General features: G+C 38.9%; 1 long non-coding RNA gene and 7 other non-coding genes across 8 annotated transcripts; all 8 read right to left on the reverse strand.

The window, feature by feature from the left end:
- Positions 1 to 163: 163 nt before the first annotated feature.
- LOC116675132 (uncharacterized) lies at positions 164 to 21956 on the reverse strand. The gene is made up of 3 exons (XR_004328299.1): positions 21946 to 21956; positions 18863 to 18871; positions 164 to 957 (listed from the first exon to the last, which is right to left on the reverse strand). It is a non-coding gene; the product is annotated as an uncharacterized LOC116675132 (long non-coding RNA).
- On the reverse strand, positions 4662 to 4733 carry trnaa-cgc (transfer RNA alanine (anticodon CGC)). The gene has a single exon. It is a non-coding gene; the product is annotated as a tRNA-Ala (tRNA).
- On the reverse strand, positions 6934 to 7005 carry trnag-ucc (transfer RNA glycine (anticodon UCC)). The gene has a single exon. It is a non-coding gene; the product is annotated as a tRNA-Gly (tRNA).
- trnap-cgg (transfer RNA proline (anticodon CGG)) lies at positions 7849 to 7920 on the reverse strand. The gene has a single exon. It is a non-coding gene; the product is annotated as a tRNA-Pro (tRNA).
- On the reverse strand, positions 17445 to 17526 carry trnas-uga (transfer RNA serine (anticodon UGA)). The gene has a single exon. It is a non-coding gene; the product is annotated as a tRNA-Ser (tRNA).
- On the reverse strand, positions 18339 to 18412 carry trnat-agu (transfer RNA threonine (anticodon AGU)). The gene has a single exon. It is a non-coding gene; the product is annotated as a tRNA-Thr (tRNA).
- Positions 18864 to 18936, reverse strand: trnat-ugu (transfer RNA threonine (anticodon UGU)). Its single transcript has one exon. It is a non-coding gene; the product is annotated as a tRNA-Thr (tRNA).
- On the reverse strand, positions 20738 to 20809 carry trnaq-uug (transfer RNA glutamine (anticodon UUG)). Its single transcript has one exon. It is a non-coding gene; the product is annotated as a tRNA-Gln (tRNA).
- Positions 21957 to 22668: the final 712 nt, after the last annotated feature.

Raw genomic sequence — 22668 nt, forward strand, 5'->3', positions numbered from 1 at the left:
ACCTCAAAAATTGAAATCAGTTCATCCGCGACTCCAAGTGGATTTATGTATGCCAAATTTAAAGGCTTGGGCCATTAAAAGTGGTTCTTGTAAAATTTCATTACTACTACAACTTTAATTTGCTTAGGTACAGATTCGTCAGATGCACTAGTTATTGTTTTAATCTTAGGCCAGAATTGTTTAGGATTTTTGAAATTTTCAATGAGAGATTCTTTGTAATAACTGGATTTGGCATTTCCCGTCATTGTTTTGCTTAGATTTCGTAGCCTCCTGTATTCATCCCAATCAGTCGGATTCTTAAACTTATGAAATGTGGCCCAAGCAGCATCTCTCTGCCTGAAAGGTCTAATAAAGTCAGCTCTTATCCAGGGAAGATGCCTGCCTTTTACTTTAATAGTTTTCAGAGGAGCATGTTTATCAAGAACTGTATTCAATTCAGAATGTACATTTGGAATTAACGGATATCTATCCCAGTTAATTGAAATTATATCATTAGTAAAGTTATCTAAATTTAGTTTTTTGTATTGTCTAATAGTAATTAGTTTGGTCTGTAATGTTTTGTTGCTAGTTATTTACCAAGGCTACATCGACACGTAGTTTGGATACGAGGCCTAACATAGCAAAAGATATGTGTTTTTTAGAAAGTTTAGGGTTTTTCTGCATGTTCGTGGTAAATGAACCATTGATATTTTACTGCAAATGTTAAAAATGCTGTTAGACATGTTCATTTTTGATAGGCATGCTGTTTGGGTCTTTACAGGAGTTGTGAACTAGACCAGCATAGTCCTGGTCTACAAGCTTGAGCATCTCCTTCTGGCCACGGTGTTTATGAAGCAGGTCGTCGATAGCCTTTTTCATAGGGGTCCAACACAAACACCCTTCCACCTGTCTTCACCGGTCCAGTGCGAGCACCACTTGGTGAGGAAAGGAAGGGGAGAGACAGCGGACTTCTGGTTTCTATAACAACAAAAGACAGAGTACAATAAGTCATTCTGGCTCAAAAAAAGGATAAAACAAACCACAAAACAATTCATATCATTGGGTGAAAACTTACTTTCCAGTTGGTAAGTTTGTTTAGACAATGTCTGATGGATGGTTATGTTTATGTAAACGTCTATTTAATAACACATTTCATAAAGTTCTCATTTTGTCTCCTCTCTAGGAAACAAGAGATGCAACTCATTTATAAAGGCTATTAATATGATTGAAAGCTAGACACTGCTACTGATACTGAGGTTTAATTCCTCTTGTTAAACCTAAACTTTCCTAATACACCCAGTTACAGCTCAACCAATAGTAAAGCAAATAATATCATATACTAACCCATTTATGTAATTCAACTTTCTGTTCACACACCCGCAATAAAACGGCCGAGCAGGGGATGAGAGCTTTGGAAAGACTGCTGAATATTTTCAGAATTCATCCCCTTTGCAAAGCACAAAAGCAAGTCTGTGTCCGTGAGTATTTTTTACTGGAGGGTTTGACCCTAACAATTAGTGAGTCTAGACAACATATAATAAATACTAATACAGTAATCAAGGCAGGTCACATATGCATTGACGAGGAATACTGCACTCTGCTGGGTGAGTGCTGGGCGAAGGCGTGCAATGATTCTTACCCTTGTCTCCTGTTCTTCCCTTTTGTGTGTGTTATTGCCATGCAAATTAATAATAATAAAAATGTTAGGTGTCTGCGTGTTGTTGTCATTTTAGTCTAATGGCGGTTTTCCACTGCGTGGTATCTACTCGACTCGCCTCGGCTCTACTCGCTTTTTTGGGTTTTCCATTACAAAAAAAAGTCCCTGGGACCTGCTACCAGGTACTTTTTTTAGTACTACCTCAGTCCAGGTTCCAAGCGAGCCGAGGCGATACCAAAAGGTGACGTGGAAACCTACAGACTGCTGGTTGGTCGGAGAGAATCGTCACTTATGACTGCGTTGTTAGCAAACAAGAGCACGGAGTGTGTTTCCAGAACAAACGGGACATTTAAAACAAATCTAGCCCGACACCGACAGATTATCCACTCTCTGCACTATTCTCACTTTTCAACTGTTCGGGCTACTAGCGGCTTCATATTGCTTCATAGTGTAATCATGGTTGCTAAAGTTCATGTACTTTACATAGCGTGTAGTAGATACTGACTGCAACGCTGAACACATGCAAATGTAGCTAACGTTACCAGGAAACTTAACTTACCCTTTTGTTTCGTCGAACAACCGTCATGTCCACGTCTGAACTCCGTCAGAATTCCCAAACTCCTGTTTTTTTAGCGGTGATTTTTGTTGCTTCCTTTAGCTTCTTTTGAAACAAAACATTTCTTCTGGCTGTGGCGAGTAGCCGACGTGCTGTTGTGAGTCGCGCTGAAAATTACGTCATCACGTGTTGCTATAGTGACCAGCCACGCTCAGGCTTTACGCAATCTGCAATGGAAAACGAACATAGAATGGGCCGAGGCGAGCCGAGCCAAGCCGAGCCAAGCCGAGGCGAGCCGTTACCAGCAGTGGAAAAACGCCATTTGATGGCGGCCAGGGTGAGCCAGTGATTTGCAAAGTTACATGCTGCTATCTGTTTCTTTGGCCTTTTGGTTTCTTAGCACTAGCTGTGCTGTGAGGACCTCCCTTGCTGGTAAGTACGGGAATTGCAAGGAGCCAGTCGTTGCCTACAGGTCTACGCCAGAGTGGCCCTCCCAGAGCAAATGCCTCAAAGCCAGCCCCCGCACTGGACTCACTGGATCCGGCTCCTGCACAACTGAAATGAGATGTGTTAAAAACATACAGTTCTTTTGCTCAAGGTGAAAACGTTTTAAAAAGGTCTGGATAAAAGCATAGGTTTGGATGTAGGATTAAAGACCCAGGTACTTTAAGATCAGAGGGTAAGATCTTCAATCTTCTGAGGTATGATCCCATCCAGATCCATGCCATAGCTGCACTCTTAGGATTTCTAGATGGGGTCGTGGCTGCTGTTATGTGTATAGCTGTAAATCTGCTCAATAAAAACGATAACAGGTCCGGCACTCCTTTCCCTCCTTTCTCCTTTGGTTTCTTCATCACTCTTCTTTGCACTCGTTCCCACTTGGACCTCCACAGGAAATAAAAGATGGCTCGTTCCAGGTCTAAAATCCCTTAAAAAAAGAGCTGATGAGTAAATCAAAGCTAAAATCACTGCCTTTTTTAAAACTTCAATGTGAACAGTCAACGTGTGAGCAACCAGGGGCCTGTTGCACGAAAGTAGAATAAAGATATCCAGAATAAATGAAAAAGTGCAGCTTGACTTAGTGTGATCTGCTCATCGCGGCTTAATCGGTTGCACGTTTGCCGAGCCAGGATGAACAGGTGGAGCTATGTCAAGCCAGGTGTAGATAGCTGGGATAAGTGCACGTTCACGGGTTTCTTAAATAGATCATGGTATCGATTCACAACACGAGAACATGTTTTACAAGCATATGCACAAATCTCTATAAGCTATATCTAATTCTTTGTATAATTATTGTTCATACAGAACAATCAGAAAGGGACAACAACTAGAAAAAGAAGTAAGTGACTTCAATACACGCTGTGAGCATATGTAAAACAATATTCATGTTTTTATATTCTTCTGACAAGTGGCCGAACCAAAATAAAAAGATTAAGAAGCATTGTGGTGTTCCCGGTGTGATGAATGTAAACTACACTACATACGTGCTGTATATAGGCCACGTTATTGGTCCAGGGATGTGAGACTAATTGAGAAGGTTATGAAACCAATGTAAGCTATAATAAAAAAACATTAGGCCTACTTATTAAGGAGTAACACAAACTTTATTAATCCTTTTGGGATGAAGAAAACTGGGTAACACATGTAATGTTAATTTTGTATATGGCTTCAAAACCTGTAAATGCAACTGCGGTGGCTGGAAATTAAACCTGGGCAAAATGATTGCACTGCTATGGTAAAAATCATAGTCGAAAAGTAACACACCTGTTGCCTTTCTGCTGCTCTCTGCTCTGTTGATAAACTTTTCAACTGGTTAGTAGTAGTTACCAGACACGGTCAAAGTGCAAATCGTAGTGCACTGCCTGTGTCTGTGGATCCTCGTGGAGGCAGCTTGATTGATTGATATGCTCCCTTATTTGTATCATAACAGAGATCTAATATTTTATCAAATCGGGTTGGGTGAGTAAACTTTCTGGTTAATCTTCAAAAATAAAGCAAGTTACCACACAATGAAAACTAATGCAATTTTCTAACTAATGCAATGCGATTTTCAGATTCTTTTGACTTTTTGGTGAGATCACTGAATGAGAGAAGAAACCTGGGTGGAATATGTAAAGTTAATGTTGTATATTGCTTCAAAACCTGGTAGTGGCTGGAAATCAAACCTGGGCAAAATGCTTGCACTGCTATGGTATAAATCATCGTTAAAAACTAACATCACTCAAAGAAAGCTACTGCGATGGCTGAGACTCCAACAGCAGTCAACTGCTTGGAAGGCAGCTACGCTCACCACTATACCACCATCACTGGGCGATGCAACTGTTCACTGCAAATCTTGCAACACATCTGGTCATTAAGACTGACTTTTGCATTAATCACCATGAACACAAGGAGATTGCCTTTTAATAGTTTTCTCTTTCAGAATAAGAGCTTCTGCAGCTCTTTGATAGACTGGACGATAACACTAGTTGGAGATGCCGGGGATTGAACCCGGGGCCTCATACATGCGAAGCATGCGCTCTACCACTGAGCTACATCCCCTGTATATTTTTGGATTTTTTTACTTTTCTGAGATCATTGAATAAGAGAAGAACCCTGGGTAAAATATGTAATATTTCTGTTGTAAATGGTTTCAAAAGAGGAACTCAGTCTTTCAAACTCCTTTATCTATCAATTCGTAACACTTCCCTGACCGGGAATTTAACCCTGGCCACGGCCAGAGCACCGAATCCTAGCCACTAGACCATCAGGGAGTCACATCTGGCAAATTTATCTTTGGAGATGTGATTTTCCTTTTCACTTGTTGTTCTTGCACATAACCGTGTTCCTGTTGCTCCTCACACAGAGAGTGAAATCACGTTAGTAAATGTCTGGTCTTGACATGTTTACAACTTGATCGTGTTTTTCAGCATATTATTTAGGTAGTTTGTTTCCCCATCCTGTATATATTCAAATATTTGTTCTTTTAATCCTATTATTATTATTTTTTCATGTATATTGTACGTATATTTCATTTATATTTTTAGTCTGTACTGTGTGTCTGTTGTACGCTGCTGTAACACTATAATTTCCCTTTTTTTTGGATCAATAAATATCTATCTATCTATCTATCTATCTATCTATCTATCAAACTCATCGAAGCAGAAGCAAAAATCCAAATGTCACATTCCTTGCTAGGTCTACACAATGTTGTGATGTTAAAACGTAATTTCATTCCTCTTTGGTGTTGCATTGAGATAACAAATAGCTACATTTGTGTAAAGTAATCAACAGGCTTTATGCCCGTGTTGAGTAGGGAGGGAAATGTAATGCATACCCCTACGTTTTATCTTCTTCTAATATTTACCATGAAACGAGGAAGCGATATAGAGCCCTAGTAAACAAAAAGGGAGAAAAACAGCAGTGAGAGAAACAAATCAAGGGACTGAAGAGCAGGAAGAGGGAGAGCCAGAGGAGTTTTGGGAGTTTGGAGAGAGGACGTGTGATGAAAGTGAGGGCTCTGACACAGAGAGGGATATTCCAGAGGGTGAGGAGGATGAAGAAGTGGGTGAGGAGGATGAAGAAGAGGGTGAAGAGCATGAAAAAGAGAGTGATGTGGAAGAAAACATAAATGGGACAGAGAGAGGAACAGCCAGAGGGACAGCAAGTGGATCCATGTGGATCAAGTACTGCACCATCAGGTTTGTGATGAAGAAGGTTCTTACTATTTTCAAAGCAGTGCAATTACAATTTCATTGTAGGTCTACTGTGTGTCCTTAAAATAGTGCCTTCTGCTGTCAAATTCTTTTTTTGTGTCAATACGGCTTTTTGTGTCAAAAATGACACCTCACGGTTTACCAAATCCCAGATGTGCCTTCACAAACAATATTGTGTTATCTCACAGGTACTGTGGAGTACTGTGTTACAAGATTTGCAGTGAACGTTGTATTGTCCACTAGAAAGACAGCAGTTGTGTTACTTTTTGACTATGATTCATACCATAGCAGTGCAATCATTTTGCCCAGGTTTGATTTCCATCCACCGCAGTTGCATTTACAGGTTTTGAAGCCATATACAACATTAACATTACATGTTTTACCCAGGTTTCTTCTTTTATTCAGTGAAATTTCAATATCCTTGTGGGAGTCATCCCAAAGGATTGGTAAAAATAAGTCTAAGTCTATCTCAGGAAAAAGAAAAAAAAAATCTGAAAATCTTCAGGGGATGTAGCTATTGGCTTTTTCCTTACGAAGGTTTTTTTTTCCATTAACATTTATAAGCATACCGTTAGTTACGGTGCCTGTGTTTGTCACGATGTGGAGAACTAATGCTTGCATGTAGTGTGGCCGAGCGGTCTAAGGTGCTGGACTAAGGTTTCAGTCTCTCTGGAGGTGTGGGTTTAAATCCCACCACTGCCATCTACATTTATTACACAGCTGGAAGCCAACCAATGTGGTCTCTTACAGCTGTATCAATGGGCTGAACTTGGTGAAGTAACTAGAATCATCCATCAATCGCCTTGCTGAGATTATTCCTTGTTAACCTGAGGTTCAACAATTGGTGAAACCTTCCTTTCCAGCACTTTGGAGTAGAAAATCAACAAATAATTGTGATTATTAATCGTGATCTCCATATTGATCAAAGTATTTGTCGTTATCATTTTGGCCATAATCGTGCAGCTCAAAGAGAACCAGGTTGGGCAAGTAACCTTTCTGCTGACTTCTTGTAAAAAAAGCAAGTAACACAACTCAAAGAAAGCTACTGCAATGGCTGGGAATCGAACCCAGGTCAACTGCTTGGAAGGCAGCTATGCTCACCACTATACCACCATCACTGGACAGTATAATGTTCACTTCAAATCTTGTAATACATCTGGGCATTGAGACTGGAAGTGCGCTCCTGAAAGCACCTCCAGGGGGTCCTGTGTTATCACATTCACAAGAATGGAAAGTGCATATACATTTGCTAGCTCCCTTCGATAGCTCAGTTGGTAGAGCGTAGGACTGTAGAGGACTGTAGAGGCTCAAAGCTGAAATCCGGCTAGAAGGAGAAGTTTCTTCCAGAGTTTCCCTTCAGGGATCAATGAAGAATTTCTGATTCTGATGTAGAGACGGACGGACGACCCAAAAGCCTAATACTTCTTGCTGAGACATAACAAGAAACAAAAAAAAGAGGTGAGGTAGATATGAGCGCAGAAATCATTTTACGACAGGCTTTACGTGATATTCATGAAACGTTCGTATCACACCAATCAGAGAGTAAGGATGATCGTACATTGATAAATGCAGCGGCTGGAAAGCGACTTGATTTTGCCACTAAGAAGTGATAGTAGTATTGTGATGAATTTGCCTCGCAAGTGACACTCTTTTCCATCATATTCCATAAATAAACCAGATTATTCAATCCATTCCTCTACTTATATGCAAAGTAGTCTCATCCAGGACCTATCGCACCCTAAGCGAGAATCATAAACCTAGACCAATGAACAAGGAGAGTCATGTCCTGCTCATTGTTCCTCATATCTTTTCCCAGTTTTTTTCTACTGCGTGCAGTTGAAGCAGGATATGAAAATTGCCAACATGCTGTACAACAATTGTGCTGGTTCCTAATCTGGGTTAATTTAACAATAAACTGGATTTTAAAGTAAAGATCAGGGTTGGAACAGCACATAGCATCAGGGCTCATCCGGGAGTTGAACCCGGGACCTCTCGCACCCGAAGCGAGAATCATACCCCTAGACCAACGAGCTACACTAAAACAGCATAATAGTAATTTTCCATCAAGTAAATGTGATCAGTCAGTGACGCAAAAGGCAATTGTTAAGTAGTTTGTTTGGCATGTGGTGTTTTTATGGCTCCACTGCCAGACTGAACTTTATGATAATATTGGACGAAAGACTACTTTTGAAGCAAAACATTTTACCAACATTGGAACTTGAATTTTGGTAAAAAGGAAATGCAGCTTGGATTTGTCACTGACTTGAAAGACTATGGTAGATTGGCATGGGGTCTTTTCATGGCTCTACTGCCCGATTCAGCTTTCCGATATCATTTGACAACAGGAAACATCTCATACAAAATATTTTTACCAAAACACAGACTTGATTTTGTCAGTAAAAAGTGAAAGTGAAATCGGGGGAAGGAGAAATTTTTGAGCCCCACCTGTGCCCATCACCCCAACACAATGCTAATGAAATACGCAACAAGCTTAAAATGCTTCCCCCTGTTTAGTTCTGACTCTGGGGACAGAAAGCAGACATGTCCCAGATGACCTGAGAGGTCTGGGGGGGTCATAGTGTAGTAGCAGATCAGAAATGTATTTTGGCCCTAAACCGTTTAGTGATTTATAAACTAGCAAAAGTACTATGAAATCAATTCTTTGAGGTACAGGAAGCCAGTGTAAAGACTTCAGAACTGGAGTGATGTGATCCATTCTCTTGGTCTTTGTGAGGACTGGAGGGATGTGATCCAGTCTCTTGGTCTTAGTGAGGACTCGAGCAGCAGCGTTCTGAATCAGCTGCAGCTGTCTGATTGATTTTTTAGGGAGACCTGTAAAGACCCCGTTACAGTAGTCAAGTCTACTGAAGATGAAAGCATGGACCAGTTTTTCCAAATCCTGTTGACACATAAGTCCTTTAACCCTTGATATATTCTTAAGGTGATAGTAGGCTGACTTTGTTATTGTCTTAATGTGGCTGTTAAAGTTCAGGTCTGAGTCCATGACTACACCAAGATTTCTGGCTTTGTCTGTTGTTTTTAACATTGTTGTTTGAAGCTGAGCGCAGACTTTTAATCGTTCCTCTTTTGCTCCAAAAACAACAACCTCAGTTTTTCCTTCATTTAATTTCAGAAAGTTCTGGCACATCCAGACGTTAATTTGTTCAATGCACTTAGTCAGTTTATGTATTGGACTATAGTCCCCTGGCGACAAGGTTATGTAAATTTGTGTTTCGTCCGCATAGCTATGGTAACTTATATTGTTGTTTTCCATAATCTGAGCCAACGAAAGCATGTTAAGAACCAGTATTAATGCAAAGAAAGGACTGGAGTATTTATTGGAGAGAATAAGTAGGCTGACACTGAAGTATTGAGACAACAGTGACTGAAAATCTAATTCAATCTACATATCGGTCTTCTTAAAGATCTAAATAGATTTTCTCACCTCAGAGTCATCTGGAGCACGTAACGATTAGCTTCTGTCCCTTTGAACCCTGAGTGACAATCACTCTGCAGTGAATGAGATGCAGTTCCCCCCCCCTCAGTCTAACCAAGACTATACTTTCAGGGATCATTTCTAGAGTTTGACAAAATGACCAAATGTGCTAAGCTATTTAATTAATTACAGTACGCCTCACTGGGTGTCCAAACTAAAATGATAAGAGGAAACTTGGTAGACTCCTTACTGATGTTTATATCTGTACTCACAATGCCCTTTTTAAAACGCCAGCCAATCACAAGTGTTATATGTGAATAATCAATGTGTGAGTAATCAGGAAGCATAAAAGATAGTGGCAAGGTCTACCAAATGTTTAACTTTACAACCTGTAAACTGTTGGAACCTTCCCTCAAAATGTGGAACACAGATCATCCAGACCCCAGCTCTAAAGAGCAGAGTGTCGCAGCGGAAGCATGCAGAGCCCATAACCCAGAGGTCGATGGATCGAAATCATCCTCTGCTAATTGCCATGCTTTGTGACTTGATTGTACTGCAAGCCTGTTGACATTTACCAAAGCATCTGTTGCTGCAAGTGTCTGAAGTGAATTATGTTATTTCATCCATTAAAATAGAAATTACAGCGCTCAAGCCTGATCTAACACCCATAAAAACGGCAGCATAAACACAATATAATAAATTTCCTACAGTACAATACTGTAAATAGATACAAAGTAAAATAGAAACTGTAAATCATGTACATTTAAAGTGCTTGTTGTGTTGTCCGATACTCTGAGGTATTAAAAAGGGGGCTTACCGCTTAGTTTGTGTTCCAGGAGGTTTTGGGCTGAATCTCATTTCTCTATCTCACCCCTTCCCCTTGGTTTTGCGGGTTCACGCGAACCTAGTGCTGTCCCAATAAACTTTTTGAACAAGGGGTAAGGGGTGTATGGCCCTTGGAACCATAGACAGTGAAATACAAAATCAAGGGAGGACGCGAGCTTTCTTGAAACAGGAGGAAACAGCAGCTGGTCCACTTTGGGGCTGACAGCGAGCAGAAGTTTCTTAAATCATGTGTTCATGTTGTACCCATTCATTATTACATTGGTACTGAATTACTGTAATCATTTGTAATTAATTCTTGTTCATGCACTTGGTTGGCACTTGGTTTTGATACAAGACACTGATGAAATGTGTGTGTGTGTGTGTGTGTGTGTGTGTGTGTGTTTGTGTGTGTGTGTGTGTTTGTGGGGGGAGGGGGGGAGGGTTACTGGCCAACAGGCATCAGACTTGTCAGGAATATCAGAACAGCTCTAGTTAATTTGTTTGTGGTCTTGTGTGTATTTTTTTTTAGTTTTACACATTTGAGTTCCTTTTTATGTGTGTGACATGTTAGTTATGGTTCTAATGGTTGATAACGGTTTGTTAATATAATATATATTTTTTAATGTTTTTGCCTATTATGTTTAAATTATCACCAATAAAGACGGATTTTTGTTAACAAAATGTTTTTCTGAACACCAATGACATTCAAAACGGTGATAACTGAAACAGATATACAACACACACCATGTATACAGAGTGTATATGTATGGTTACATGATACATGTGTATACACATATGTATTGCAAACAGACCTAAGTACTACACAGATAAGAACATCTGGCTCTGCACCACCAAAGTGAACATAAAATAACTATAAAATATATAAATATGTACATGCATATGTCACTGTTGTCAAAACCTACACAGTCAACAGACAGAGACGGCATCTTGGAAGTTTGTGATTAATACTGTATGATGATGTAACCAAGTGGTGTCCCATTTTATAGGGGTATGTTTTCACCCCTACCCTGCCCCCTACCTAGCTCAGTGGTAGAGCTCATGCTTTCCATGTATGAGGACCTGGCATCTCCAGCAGGTATTATGGTAGAGTCTTTAAAAGAGCTGCAGAAGATATTACCTCCTGTGGTAATCTGACTGGTAGACAGCACAACAAGCACTTTAAACATACATGTTTTCCTTGCTATTTTACAGTGTTTATGTACTTGTACTGTGGTATATGTATTGTGTTTTGCTGCAGTTTTTATGGGTGTTACATATTATGAACACTGTAGTTTCCATTTTTATGGAAGAAATAAACTTGACATGCCATTAAGTTTACTCTTCAACAGATGGAGACATTTCACTTCAGACACTTAACAGATGCTTTGTTAACAGCCTGGACATAGACTTAATGCAAATACAAAGCATAGGAAGTAGCAGAGGATGGTTTCGGTCCATCGACCTCTGGGTTATGGGCCCAGCACGCTTCCGCTGCGCCACTCTGCTCTGCATGGCTCAAACAAAAGAAATAGTAATTAACTATGATTTTACACGCGCCGAAAGCGGGACTAATGTGCGACGCAAACTTCTACACAATTCAGTGTAATAATAATCTAATTCAGAGCAAAATATCGTAGGGTGCCTGCCACGTCCACACGTGGTGCTGCTCCTCGGTGAATGAGACACTACTCTCTGAGACAGAAGCTCCGATTTCTCCTGTTGCCAGAGTCTTAGGTAAGCAAAACAATTTTATCTCGTAAGAGTCTTGTTGTTCTTGCACATAACCGTGTTCCTGTTGCTCCTCACACAGAGAGTGAAATTACGTTAGTAAATGTCTGGTCTTGACATGTTTACAACTTGATCGTGTTTTTCAGCATATTATTTAGGTAGTTGCACATTTTGTTTCCCCATCCTGTATATATTCAAATATTTGTTCTTTAAATCCTATTATTATTATTTTTTCATGTATATTGTACGTATATTTCATTTATATTTTTAGTCTGTACTGTGTGACTGTTGTACGCTGCTGTAACACTATAATTTCCCTTTTTTTCGGATCAATAAATATCTATCTATCTATCTATCTATCAATCAAACAAAGAAGCGAAAATCCAAATGTCACATTCCTTGCTAGGTCTACACAATGTTGTGATGTTAAAACGTAACTTCATTCCTCTTTGGTGTTGCATTGCGATAACAAATAGCTACATTTGTGTAAAGTAATCAACAGGCTTCATGTCCGTGTTGAGTAGGGAGGGAAATGTAATGCATACCCCATACCATCTTCTTCTAATATTTATCATGAAACGAGGAAGCGGTATAGAGCCCTAGTAAACAAAAAGAGAGAAAAACAGCAGTGAGAGAAACAAATCAAGGGACTGAAGAGCAGGAAGAGGGAGAGCCAGAGGAGTTTGGGGAGAGGGCATGTGATGAAAGAGAGGGATATTCCAGAGGGTAAGGAAGATGAAGAAGAGGGTGAGGAGTATGAAGAAGAGGGTGAAGAGCATGAAGAAGAGAGTGAGGAAGAAAAAAACATAAATGGGACAGAGAGAGGAACAGCCAGAGGGACAGCAAGGGGATCCATGTGGATCAAGTGCTGCACCATCAGGTTTGTGATGATGAAGGTTCTTACTATTTACAAAGCAGTGCAATTACACTTTCATTGTAGGTCTACTGTGTGTCCTTAAAATGGTGTTTTCTGCTGGAAAAATTCTTTTTTTGTGTCAATGCGGCTCTGTTTCTTTTTTTAAAGTACATACTTGGCCTACATTTTGAAATGCATGCAGGTATACATCAGGCACGGCGCCAGGATTCCAGTTTTGGATGGGCCAGACCAATTTTGGGTGGGCCTTAAATTAAAACATGATATCAAATCACTGTTTAACCTAATACAAATGACTAATATACTGTTATGTTATCTGTGCTAACATAATAGAGATTTCAATAGCTTGATGCTCTTTAAATATGTTGTAAAAAAACATTGTACAAACGTTTTGTTGTATAGGACGACCCTATCCGCGACCGCTCTCCTTGGTTCTGCCCAGAGAGGAGCGCTTTGGAATCTCCATTACGCACCACACCTGGCTGCGCTATTACGCAAAGCTCCATAGACTGGAATAGTGGTCAGGCATTTAATATTTCTCCAGAACATAATGTAGTTCTGCTCGTATAACAGGAGGCTGAATATTTCACAATTCTGTTTAATTGTTTTTAAGTTTTCAACACTACAGATCAACAACACTGGCCAACAGTTTCATTCAATACTCCGACACAGAACTGGTTCATTGACGTCATCTGTCGTGTAAAACGAGACTCAAGTTATTTCCGAAAGAGACAAACTGTTACTTTAGTGTGATTCATGTTATAACCATATTTAACAAAAGGAAATAAATCACATTAACAACAGACACAGCGCCGATAACAAGGGGAACCCAGGAGGGAAAAAGAACAGTAACAAGCTGATATAGAAATAGAAATGCGCCTGTAGATTTGTAACGGGTTATGAATCGATTATTTTAATATATCTCAATACAGACAGAGTAGCCTTCACATACTCTTATCCCCTCGTGCTACACAACTAAACTCGCTAAAAAGGCCTAGAAGAAGAGCCTACGGATTCATCGCATGTTTTTAGGTTGCCACACACACACACACACACACTGACACAAATTACAGCAGTAGTCGGCGGGGTTTGCTCTTTAAAATGTTGATGATATCATCGAAGTCAAGAGTTACTGTAAGCTCTCGTATGTCAACAGACACAGAGACATAAGGCGAGACGTAAGCATGGTGCTCCTGTTTGGTGTTTTAATCCGGTTGACACTGGAAAAGACGCGTTCAACTGTACAGGACGTCATCGGCAGTGTTATCAGAGCTTTTAGAAAGCATGGATATTTGGGAAAACGTCCTCATTGACCAGCTGGTGTCATTAGTCTGAAGGCTAGGAGACATCAGGACTGCTGCAGATGCCATGAGGCCATAGGTGTCACTGTGGAATCGAGTGTTCAGTTCACTAAGCTGGCAGTCTAGCGCGTTGGAAATGTTGCGCAGATCACTGTCACTTAATAGACAAACAACTTTTTTTTTAAATTAAGTTAAAAACTACTTAAGATTTAGACTCATTTAGCACAAATTATGAGATAATTTGACACTTTTTAATAATTCTTTATAATTAAATATATTATTTTCTTTTTTTTTTTATGAAAATTTGTGGGTGGGCCTGTTGAAAAGTGGGTGGGCCTAGGCCCGTCAGGCCCACCCATGACGCCGTGCCTGCGTCTGGGGAAGACGGGGACAGATCAGAGGACCAACCCGATATCATGAAGACAGAGACAGATCCTTTTATTCCTCCTTATTTCTTGTTGGCGAACAGAAGAACTCAGTTTTGTTTTTATTTTTCAGTTTGCGTCTGTTTTAAAACCCGAGCACCTTATTTAAGTTTTGTTGCATGAATGTTTTATTTTGAAAGAGTGTAAAACCACTTCCTAATAAAACAGGTTGTACTATCTGAGGTTTATTCATAAAGTGTTTGTGCGTGTCTGTGTGCGTGTGTGTGTGTGTCAAAAAAAAACAATGATTCAGTTTGAAATATATTTTCCTCCACAAATTAATTTTAGTCTTCAAAGCCTCGTAGTAACTCATAGTATAGTACGTCAAAATATTCATAAAAAGTCATAGGATAACGTGTCGAAAATTCATAAAAAGTCATAGTTTAGTATGTCAAAAAATTCATAAAAGTCATAGTATAGTATGTCGACAAATTCCTAAAAAGTCATACTATAGTTTGTCGAAATATTTATAAAAAGTCATAGTATAGTATGTCAAAAATTCATAAAAAGTGATAAACAGTCATAGTATAGTATGTCAAAAATTTATAAAAAGTCATAGTATACTATGTCAAAAATTCATAAAAAGTCAAAAAATCATCAACAGTCACAGTATAGTAAGTCAAAATATTCATAAAAAGTCACAGTATAGTATTTCAAAAACGTCATGAAAGTCATAATATAGTATGTCAAAAAATTCACAAAGTCATAGTATAGTATGTCAAAAATCATAAAAAGTCATAAAAAGTCATAAAAAGTCATAGTATAACATGTCAAAAATTCGTAAAAGTCATAGTTTGGTATGTTGAAAATTCATAAAACTCATAGTATAGTATGTCTAAAAAATTATAAAAATTCATAGTATAATATGTCAAAAAATTCATAAGTCATAGTATAGTATGACAAAATATTCCAAAAAATTCATAGTATAATGTGTCAAAAAATTCATAAAAGTCATAGTATGTATGACAAAAACTCAAAAAAAATAATAGTTTAATATTTTAAAAAATTCATAAAATTCATAGTATAATATGTAAATGTGTGTATTTATATATCTTTCCAGTCTTAACAACTGCTCAAAGCGTTTTTACATCTACAGGAAACATTCACCATTCACACACATTCATACACTGTGGCTGCCGTACAAGGTGCCACCTGCTCATCAGATATACACTCACACACATTCACACTCCGATGCACAGCACCGGGGGCAACTCGGGGTTCAATGTCTTGCCCAAGGACACTTCGACAATGACTGCAGGGATCGAACCACCAACCTTCCGATTGGCAGACAACCGCTCTACCACTGAGCCACAGCCGCCCCTATGACAAAATATTAATAAAAAGTCATAAAAGGTCATAGTATAGTATGCCAAAATATTCCTATAAAGTCGTAGTATAGTATGTCGTAACAGGTCCAAATTTATAGTTCTTGTTGTAAAACAAGAAGAATCTAAGAAAAAAATTAATAGTTTAATATATTAAAAATTTCATAAAATTCATAAATACTGAAAAAGTCATAATACTATGTCAAAAATTTATAAAAAGTCATAAAAAGTCATAGTATACTATGTCAAAAATTCATAAAATGTCAAAAAAAATCATAAACAGTCATAGTTTAGTAAGTTAAAATATTCATAAAAAGTCATAGCATAGTATTTCAAAATTCATAAAAGTCATAGGATAGTATGTTGAAAAATCATAAAAGTCTTAAAAGGTCATGGTATAACATGTATAAAATTCATAAAAGTCATAGTTTAGTATGACAAAAAAATCATGAAAGTCATAGTATAGTATGTCAAAAAATTCTAAAAAAGTTAAAGTATAATATGTCAAAAATGTGTGAAAGTCATAGTATAGTATGACTTAGAGTGAATAGAGAGTATAAATATTCATAAAATGTCATAAAAAGTCACACTGTATTATGTCGAAATATTCCTAAAAAAAAAAAGATTCTAAAGTCTGGAGAATGCGGGCATCAATCCCGCTACCTCTCGCATGCTAAGCAAGCACTCTACCATTTGAGCTAATTCCCCTTTTCAAAAAAAGGTCATAGAATAGTATATCAAAAATTCACAAAAAGTCATTAAAGCCATAGTATGTCAAAAAAATCATAAAAAGTCATAAAAAGTCATAGTTTAGTATGTCGAAATATTCATGAAAGTCATAATATAATATGTCGAAAATTCATAAAAGTCATAGTATAGTTGTCAAAAAATTCATAAAAAGTAATAAAAACTCATAGTAGCCTATAGTATGTCAAAATATTCATAAAAAGTCGTAGTACAGTATGTCGTAACAAGTCCAACTTTATAGTTCTTGTTGTAAAGCAAGAAAAATAAATTTTGGTTATGCTGAAATTAAACTTAGTGGTTAAAGCACTTGTCTTGTAAACAGGTGATCCTGGGTCAGAATCCCAGCAGTGCCTGGTAATCAGTTAATACTTACGTTATCTCCACTACAAAGAGTGTGTATATTTGCTTTTGCTATAGTGATTAACAAGCATTATATAATTCTGCCCAGTTGTGGCCTGTTGAGGGGCAATAAATATCTAAAGGGAAATGGATTGAACACATTTTTTAATGTTTTTAAACCTTGTTTTGTTCGGGCTGAACATGGCCCCGGTGTACACCAGGACCCTGTGACATCACTGTCAGGTGGGGTTTCAGGTGTTTGATGCTAAATGAGGTCAGAGGTGAAATAAACATGAACTTTACCGACCAAGGCACTTTGGGCACTGACTGCCTGATTTTAACGTCTTCAGTGCTGCTGGAATCAAAATTAATATATTGATGCTTTGATATTAGTTGACTATATCGGGATATGCAACTGAAGGAAGATTCACCGGGTTGTCATGGATCTAAGAGGGAGCCAACTCGTAAGGATCTGCACCACCAATAAACTGTAATTTCTCAAAATATCATCCTCCCCTAAATGTGACTGAATTCTTATTTATTCTGTAGTTGGAAATCGCTGTGAGCAGGGTTTGAACCTGCGCAGGGAGACCCCATTGGATTTCAAGTCCAACACCTTAACCACTCAGCCATCAAAGCTGTAAAAGGTGTTCAGTTTTACAGCGGAGAACCCCTGAGGCCTGACAGACTCCATTCAGACCAATCAGACAAAGATAGAGCCTATCTCACAAGTACCTTGGGCAGTTCTGAATGACTGATGGGGATCCCCAAGCACTTAAGTCCCAAAGGATCATTCAAATCTTGAGGGTATTTCAGGTGTAATGTGGGTAGTTAATCCACCCACTTTAGATGATCTGATTCATTTCCGAACCAGTCCAGATTAATAATTAACAAGTTATTGAATCACAAGTCAATGAGAAACATACATGTGTACAGACAAGGCTAGCAGCAACAGCGCCGCGTAAGAAAATATTTTGGTGTGCAAAGACCAAGAAAATGCCACGCAACAGAAATGCCATGCTCACACCACACAGGCAGTGTGCAGGAGGCCTTACCCCTGACTTCCTCTAACTGCGGATCCACTCCGCTTCGTGTCTACTCCGTGATCCGCAGTCCGTCAACACCCACCAGGTCCGGATTTGTTGCAGGCCATGACGGACCACTGAAGTCACAAGGACCCACTGGATTTCGTGAATTCATGTATGATCACGCAATATAACAGGATGTAGTTTCTATAAACAGAACCACAAAACCTGATGAACGAACTAGCTCAAACTTGCATTGCTCTGAATTTCATGTGTTTTCATGTATCATCTTGAGCCTGTGTCGATGTAATGTTTGTGTGTAAATTTAACATGTCTTTTTCATTTGCTACCAGGGCTTAATGAGTGGCATGGGGATTGGGTAGACATGATGATGGAATGCAAACAGAGGTAATGACTGCAACAACAAGGTGCTGCAGGGATTTGAACCCTGGATCTCCTGTTTACTAGACAGGCACTTTAACCAGCTAAGCCACAACACCCTCTAGAGTACTACTCACAAACAAAACAACAAACTTACTCTCATTCAGAAGCCATAGAAGAGCGGTGCAAATATTTCATCAGAGTGATGGCTTGTGGTAAGAAATTGGTCCTGACTCTGTTGGTTTTGGCGTAAAGTGCTCTGTAGCGCCTACCAGAGGGGAGAAGCTGGAACAGGTTGTGTCCGGGGTGAGTTGGGTGAGAGGGTGCGAGGCCATCCGTCATCACCTGCACACTTGATGAGTGTCATCGGTGGAAGTCTAAACCAGTGATTCCCAAAATGGCTGACCTAACAGCGTACAGCCCACCTGAACTTTTTAAAGCCAGCATTCCACTCCACTAGTATAGACTGTTTTCAGCCACATATAATGTTATTAGACAACATTGCATGTCACTTTGTTGTACCTGTTAAGAATCACAAATCATATGCATACACTTCATTAAGCGAGAACCAGGCACTGCTGGGATTTGGACCCAGGATCTCCTGTTCACAAGACAGGCGCTTTAACCACTAAGCTACAGCGCCTTCTACAGATCAGCCTGTCTTGCAAGAATACAATGAGCTAATGAACAGTGCTAATAAAATAAAAAGAAGACCATGGAATATAAGTGTAACTGCTTAACTGTGTAACTAATTAAACAGGATGCACCATCTTCGTCCCCATCCCTTTCTGGCAGCCATATTTGATAAGAATGGCCAAGCAACCAAAGGAGCGAATGTGAAGTAGGTAAGGGAATGTACTGTTGAAAGTTGGTGTGCAAATGTGTGCTGATGACTGTGTAACCCTTGCAAGCAACTTATCTTACCACCCCCCCCTAAGCTACACCACCACAACAAACAGCAAAAAAACAAAACAAAAACAATATCCCCAATGTGGAACCTACACCTCCAGTGGAGACTGCGACCTGAACGCAGCACCTTGGACCGCTCAGCCATCCTGACTGAATATTCCAACGTGTAGTAGGATCTCTCACAGAAATAATAATATGGTAAGTCAACTATGTCATGATATAGTAGGTTCTCAGTCATCCAGGTCATAGTTATCAAAGGAAAGTTTCGCTATTGTCAGCCCAAATATATGGGTGTTTATGGGGACATGGAAGAAAGTCACCAGTGTGGAAATGTGCTTGACAATGGCAATACATTGCGCGGGATGTGAAGGCATCTCACCGACTCTGTACCCCAATGTGCAATGCAGGATAAATCCTGTGGTGGGAACAGAGGTGGGTAGAGTAGCCAAAAATTTTATTCAAGTAAAAGTACTGTTACTTTAGAATAATATGACTCAAGTAAAAGTAAAAGTAGTCATCCAAATAATTACTTGAGTAAGAGTAAAAAAGTGCTTGATGAAAAAACTACTCAAGTAGTGAGTAACTGATGAGTAACGTCTGATTTATTTCTTAACACAAGCATCAATCAGACAGACAAAAATACAAAATAATCATATTTAGGGAAATTATAGTTCATCCAATCAATAGAATAAATTAAAATGTATTTATTAATAACAAAATAGCTTAAGTGAAGAGACTTGTCACATCAAATTTGGATGGATACTGCATGTGCAAAACATACTGTATGTAACTTAAAAGACAAACATCCTTCCTCCTGGTCTGCGTTGCCTTGGCAACGGTTGATTCTGACATCTTTGATTTGGTAAGACCGTAAACCTAACCTCTCCCGGCGCTGAGATCGAGTATGGTCACGTGACTGCACAACAACGTTTGATTGGTGAAACACAGTCACGTGGTAGAGTCTTCAGCGGAAGACTCTCTCTCTCTTTCAAAATAAAACATTAAAATTACGCTGGGGTAAAAACAATGACGCGTAGAATACCAAAGAGGTAAAAAGAAAAGTAACAAGCTCATTGTAGCCTGATGTAGCGGAGTGAGAGTATAGTTTCTTCTTCACTAATCTACTGAAGAAAAGTAAAAGTATAGTGATTTAAAACTGCTACTAGATGTACAATCTTTTCAAAAACTTACTCAAGTAAATGTAACGGAGTAAATGTAACTCCTTACTACTCACCTCTGGGTGGGAATCAATATCCACCAATGTTTCTGTCCAAAATGTCCACCTGTGTCCAGACATGTGCCTACTAGATGGGAAATAGACTGACATTTGGGTCAACATTGTGGAAATATCTTCAATATGTTCAACTAAGTCTAAATTTGGAGCTCTTTTAAGTTAAGTACAGGTCACAGCTCAACATGCCACCACCAACATACTGTTTTCAGTCAAACAGCCAAGAATATTTTACCCGTTAGCCTAGATGTGGACAGTGTAGAGGTTGATTTTTTTATTCCCACCAGTACTCTGGCTTAAAACCAGGCTCCACCGAGACTTGAACTCGGATCACTGGATTCAAAGTCCAGAATGCTTACCATTACACCATGGAACCACTGTTCTGAAAGGCAACAGTGGTTTGCCAGGCAGCTTCTTCCATAATATTAACACTTATGCTATTGAAGACACAACAATTACTGGCTAACTTAAGTCATTTAGTAAGCTAAGCGTTCACACAGGATGTGGAACAAGGCAAGTCAAGAATAGGTTTTAAAGCTCTTGCCATAAACAATGAATATAGCAGTAGATAGGTCTACTGTGTACACATGGTAACTTTACATGGGTTGATAATGCAGATGCTCACAAAAGGTACGGCTGTACTTGCAATTCAGTATCTTGCCCAAATTAATGTCCACTACAATGTAGAGAATAGCTGAGTCCAAGCTTCCCAATACCATGTCTGTGAAATTAGTTCTAGAAGGAAACAATTCATGTAAGAAGTGGGATTTGAATTCAAGCCCCCAGTGGAGACTGCAACCTGAACCCAGCGCCTTGGAATGCTCAGCCATCCTATCTTTGTCTTGTTTATCCTTATCTTCTTTAATAGTTTTTTTAATAAATTAAAACATAAAAAATATGACTAACATGGGATTATTTTTTTTTTTTTTTTTTTTACTACACAAGTACTTTTACTTTAAATACTTTAATTACATTTAGCTGTATATACTTGTCTACTTGTACTCAAGTAAGATTTTTAATAAAGCATTATTACTTGTACAATGAGTATTTTTATATTGTTTTACTGGTACTTTTACATAGTAAACCTTCTGTGTACTTTTTAAACCACTGCACACATTGCAATACAATACATAATGATAATGCAGGAATTAACATGAAATCTAAATGTCTTTACATTTGACTGTGATTAATTACACTCTTTAGTGGACTCTTATCTTATCAACTAAGCTCAAGATCTCAATGATACTGGAGTGCTTCCACTACGGTAACATTCCAGCAGGTGGATATTTTACTGTTTACCACTGTTTGGCTGGCCGACTGACGTACTGAGTAGGAGTGCCAATCAGGAGAGGTTTTATGACACGGACTACAGATCGAAGTCCACTTGTGGGCCTCAAACAACCATCAGTCCACCTGGGCTGTTAAGCCTGCCAGACGGCCTTTCTGTGGCTCTCCTGGGGTGTCTGTCTGGTGTCTTGATCTCTGCAACAATGAAGATCAGGCTGGACTGACTCTGAAGCTCATGTCCTATAGCCAGAATGGACCTAACTGATTATCACCCACAGCAGCCACAGCAACTTGTCCACCACCCTGGCAACAACCCAGAGGATCTGTTAATTTTGGAAGGATCATCAACATGTGAGTATAAGATTGTTGAGGTTGAGATTGATAGTGCCCTCCTAGGCAGGCCTCGGAAAAACATAAACATGTTTAAACATCTTACTTTCTAAATCTTTTTTTTTTTTTTTTAAAGGTAAAAAAGAAAAAACAAAACAGGACACATGGGATTATTTTTAATGTTATATTAATAAATAATGTTACAATTATATGGCTAAGTAAGCAATAAAACCTTTAAATGAGCCCTTCCTGTTTGTTTTTGTTATGTATCGGCAAGAAGTATTACGCTTTTGGGTCGTCTGTCCATCTCTACATCAGAATCAGAAGTACTTGATTGATCCGTGAAGGGAAACTCTGGAAGAGACTGCTTCTTTGAGCCAGTAACCTAAGGATTCTGGATTTGTGCCTCTAAAGTCCGCCGCACTAACAACTGAGCTATTGAAGGTCAACAATGTTTATGAACGCACTTCCCATTCTTATTGATGTGATAACACAGGACCCCCTTGGAGGGAATTTCGGAATCATCAGGGGCTGTAGCTCAGTGATAGAGCACACTTCACAGTCTCAATGCCCAGATGTATTACAAGATTTGAAGTGAACATTATATAGCACAGCGAT

The sequence above is a fragment of the Etheostoma spectabile genome, unplaced genomic scaffold (genome assembly GCF_008692095.1).
Source record: "Etheostoma spectabile isolate EspeVRDwgs_2016 unplaced genomic scaffold, UIUC_Espe_1.0 scaffold00001541, whole genome shotgun sequence".
Classification (NCBI taxonomy): Eukaryota; Metazoa; Chordata; class Actinopteri; order Perciformes; family Percidae; genus Etheostoma; species Etheostoma spectabile.